Source organism: Halyomorpha halys, unplaced genomic scaffold (genome assembly GCF_000696795.3).
Source record: "Halyomorpha halys isolate HHAL.00 unplaced genomic scaffold, Hhal_1.1 Scaffold692.1, whole genome shotgun sequence".
Lineage (NCBI taxonomy): Eukaryota > Metazoa > Arthropoda > Insecta > Hemiptera > Pentatomidae > Halyomorpha > Halyomorpha halys.
In genome coordinates this window covers 448,620-453,996 of record NW_027113553.1, presented here as the reverse complement: position 1 = coordinate 453,996, position 5,377 = coordinate 448,620, and positions in this window count along the sequence as shown.

Sequence of the window (5,377 nt, the reverse complement as noted above, 5' to 3'; positions counted from 1 at the left end):
TTCTTTATGTGATTTGACCATGTTAGTTTATGGTCCAATATCAGTCCGAGAAATTTGGTGCTGTCACAGAATGTTATAGAATCTCCATACATGAAAAGTTGAGGTACTGGGCTTGGAGTCCTCTTTCTTGAAAAAATTACCGGCCGATTTCAAACCGACATTTCCTGATGTGAACCAATCGGATTCTCCACATCAAAGGAGAAAATTGATATTTTAAAATTTTTTATAAATGCTAATCCACAGTTTTCGTGGATTAAAAATTACCACATTAAAATCATTATATATTAATTAATTTTCAATTGTACCATCGTAAAGTAGATAATATTCCCTTTAAGAAATATAGTGTAGCTAACTAAATTTATTGTAAGGCCCCTTTTGGTCTGACTAATAGCGAACAGTTTTATCTCTTATCAATGACAGTATTCTTCGAAATTCCTTCCTCAGCTCTCTTTTGGGCTGGTGATAACTTCTTGAAAAACTTCAACATTTAATTAGTTTTAATTTCATTTTTATAAGAGGTTTCTTTTGCAATTACCCAAGAATCGGATCCTGATTATATTTTTTCGTAAAGTTAATTTTTATGACCTTAGCACTACTGTGCATTACAGCCTTCGAATTGTGAAAAATGACCTCAAGTTATCACTCAACAAGAAGGTACCTACCAAAATAACGGTACCGACACCTTCATCAGACAGATTTGAAAGAGAATTGATATTTATTAGACAAAGGTAGATAATTAAAAGTCATTTAGCCGACATGATGTAAATCACCGGTATCGGGAGCGTGGGACCCCCCGAAGTTATCACCTCGGGTTATCTTGTAATAGCCTGCGTCCTCGCGTCGTCTTATTGCTTTTGTACTCTCACACCGAATCTAACGCATGCCGCCTGTAGAGTCTTATCTACATCGTGTGAGGGCTCTGAGTGCCTTGTCGCTAGAGAAAAACTCTCCTTATGTACTCAGTATATTCTCTGATAAAAAGCTATTTACGCTTAATATATATTTTGAAAAATGAATAAATTCCTACACTTAAACATCGTTTTCCGTGTTCTCCTATAAATCATAAGCCCAGGCTGTTTTAATGCATTTACACTGACATGAATCAAATTCCTTACACTGGGAATAGGATTAGTAATCTTTCATCATTGTCTTTTTATTTATTATTTTCATACAAATTTTAGTTGTATTCTATTAAAATTATTACACATCTTATTCCAAGTGTCACAATTATGAATAACATTAAGTAAAGTATAATTAAATTATATATTTTAATAATAATTAGAATAATTTTAATAATATTCTTGTAGTGAAAATAAAATAGTTTCCAACGTGTTCAACTTCCCTCTCTTTCAGATTTAATTAAAGTGACAAAGTACTTACTATATTGAAAAAAAAAATGTTATATAAACTTACAACATTTGCTATAATTACACTTTTCGTTACTTTTACAGGTTCCTAATCTATTTCCAAACAAACAATTTGCCATTACACGAGGAGAGAAAAACATTATCCAAAAATGCTGTTACTCAAATGTATTGGACACAGCATAGATATATCCAGTTTGAATTTTTTTTAAAATTTCTTATAATGTATAGATATTGTTCATTAAATTTGAAATATATAATAGTTATTTTTGTTATTGTTTTATTATTTTTTCCTTCTATATTTTTCTTTTTTTTCCTTGTTATTCATAAAGTTTTTTCCCATTATTTATCTATACATTTAATTGTAATTTTCACCCTTAACCCAATACATAATTTATTTTATACCTCGTTAATATAGATAAAGTAAAATAAAAATATAAATAACTGCAATATGAAATATAATATATAAAATAAATATAAATTTAAAATATAAAAATTTTAATAACTAACTATATATACACATAAGTATCTGTGGTATTTTCGCACTTGAGTACTACTCAATTAAAATTTTAAAAAACACATTAATCATCTGCAAATATATAACCATATGCATACATTAAAATACAAATAATAAACTTAAAATTAAAAAAAATAAATAAATATATACATAGAATAAAATATGCTATATATGCATGCCATCCTTCCTCTAGGTGATCCCTATCCTCATCTGTTTCCATGCACGTGAAGGTGGATGATTCTCAGAGAGTCAAGAATTATATTTTCTTTCATCTTTACTACGGCCTGGATATCGACCCCGCATCTATGAAGCTCCTAATTGTGCCTGATTTAGTTCCACAAGCTCCAAACCAGAGGCCTATAACGTTCAAGTCTCTTTCTCCGGATCCCTTACGGAACTTTTCCTTAACAAATAAGAACTTGTGGATCCCACGAATTTTGAAAATAACTACTTCAGGCCTGTTAGTACATTTTTAAAAACATTTATTTCGGATTCAGTACCTTAAGAAACGTGAAAATAGTAAAGTCCATAGTTTTGACTAGAAATTAAGATTCTCTGAGCACAATTTTATATTTTCAGAAAACTATAAGTAGATTAGAATTATGTTTACGTAGATGTTGAAATCGTTCTATCTAGTCATAATGTTTTGTTGAACTAATAAATGTAAATCGTTCCGTACATGAACGAGGGTTGTCTTAAATATTTTTAACTATTAGTTTTATGATATGTTATTTTTTATTTTAAAAAACTATGATAAGATATTATGCTGATATATAATATTAAATAAAAAGTAGGGGTATTTTTAAAAATCAGAACAAAATGAAGAAATACTGGAGTCTAATGCGTGTCCATATTAATAATATATTGAATAAAAATCTTAAAAATGAGAATATATTGAAATATAAATGATAATGTATTAAATAAAAATCTTATTCAATAGAATATCATTCATTAATTAGTAACGTTTATAGAAAATATCTTTTTGTACAAAGTAAATTAAGATTCATATTAGTAGTGAATGGTAATGAGTAAGTGACCTCGTATTGTATAGATATTTGACAATTTTTTCTATATTCTGTTTTTTTATATCACATAATTTTATATCTTATAAGCACTACCCGCACAAGATAAACAAAGTACTCGGCGTTCTACAGTTAGCAGGTACTTGACCCAAGATAAATGCGGGTACTAGAGTGCATTACACGATACCTAGGTCGCAATAGCTATAATTCACAGCTACTCTTTAATGTCTTTAATCTGAACTATCTCAGAAACGAGCTTCATTCCTACGATCGTTATAGTTTTGTAGCTTTTACCATTATTTACAGCGAGCTTCAGTCTATATATATTATCTTTTAGATTCCGCTCCACACTATAATCACTAAATTCTTGGTCACTTTTATTAAAGAGTGTCCTATATAGTTATTTTATTTACTTTTCCTTATCGCTAGATACATAACTAATATTTATCCTTAATATAGTTGTAAACTTCTTAGTTATATTATTTATTTATCCCACCTTAAATGCGTTTATTTATTGTGTCGATTGGTAATTTCAATGCTTCAATAATTCAGATTAATGGTTTGCTATAAAATATTATTTACTAATATAGACAATAATTATTATTAAATTGTTACCTAATATATCTAAATAGCTTCTGATTGGATGATTCATGTCGTGGTGTGTCTTCATGGCATAAGGATGGCTTTCTAGGACTGATTCACCCTTCTTAGGACTTTCGAAGTACATCCTGCCCTCTCTTCGGACTCCCATTTTCCTCTTATTCCCTGTTCGCTTTACTCCTCCCTCCCCCCCTAATCCTAAAAAAGGGCGTCGCCTTTTTCGGAATCCTAATTCTCATTGGTTATTAGTTACAACGCTCACTAGATGAGCGTCTCCCTTAGGCAGTGAAAGGGGGTGAGAAACTTTCTAACGTATGATCACTTTCGGTTTCTACCTGACTTAATGGGTTGTGCTCAAACGGCATGTGATACCCAGTAACCAGTTGAGAATAACTATGATACACAAAGGTGTAAAACACTGTGGCATGCAAACACAGGTGTTGACAGGTATCCGGGAGGACAGGTATCGGTGCAGAGATGGCTAAATTATTTAACTACATTTATCATATTGTTGCTGCCCGAATTGTCAAAACCTCGATATATAGCACAACATTGATGTCCTCGTAGATGATTTTTTTTGTGACAAAGTAATGAATGTTCAGGATTTTACGAAGGATTTTGGATTATATGGATTGGACAAAAGAGGGATTTGATGGATCAGTGGAGCTCTTAAGATGAACTTAATAAGTCTAAATTGGTTTTATATTAGTCATGTAAATAATGGGTCTTTTATGTTCTAATATTAAGTTTAAACAATTTTTCTGGTAACTGTAATTGTTGGCAACGACTAACAGTCTCCTACCTTATCAATCTTGTATAAGGATCTCAAATTAGTCATTTATCCTGATGTAGTCCTAGGTAGCATATCTGTTCGACTGGAATGAGTAGAGTATTTTTAAAGGATACTGTAGGGCAGGGTGTTATAGGTTTACGATGTAGAGTAAAGATGATTTGATCGGATTTATTGGAATTCATTTTAATTCTCCAGTTTTGATACCATTCTTCCAGGGTTAGGTGTGGAATTGGAGAACAGGTGTCATCAACATCTATATATTTTTTTAATATATAAGAATTGACATTATTTAATTCCTTATTTATTGATTCTCTTTTCTTCTCTTTTTTTTATATAAATTTTCTAAATCAATTAAAACGTTTGTGTAAATATAAATTATACATTTTATTTATTATTAATACAGATTTAAATACGTACTTACTGTTAACCTGATCATCAAATGTATCATATTTTATCAACCTTATCGTACATTATTATATTTTTCTTGAAAGATGGCACTAACATAAAATTTCAATAAAAGGACGTAAAACTAAAAATAAAATTATAAGTATTATTGAATGAGGTTGTACTCATATATAATCGAATGTCTTGTGGGGCGGTTTTGATCACTCCCATCATTTTCATTGTGAAAATATTTCTTTTAAACCATTTGAGTCTGCAGTTTGCATTTTACTGCGCATCAACATGAGGATAATGGCCATTAACAATTTCAGCTGTACAGTCATAGTTAATAAAGTTTGTCAATATATCAATAAGGCAGCAATTGAAAGATATCTTTTCTTTCCTATATTAAGACAAATATAAAACGAAATCCATATTTGCAGGTCCAATTCAGATGATGCTTCCTTTGATTTATAATGATTTAAGTGAGATTTTGAATGAGTAACTATAATGTTCGTTCGAAAAAATAAAATTTTTAGATTCTATAATTTTGATAAAATCATTCAGAGGCTGAAAAAAATTTACAACAATTATTTGTTATAAACGCTATAATGAGAATAACAATTTATAGTTTTAGCTTTATAGCCATTTTCTTTTTTGAGATTAAGTAATCAGTAAGTCAGTGAGTGAAAAATATATA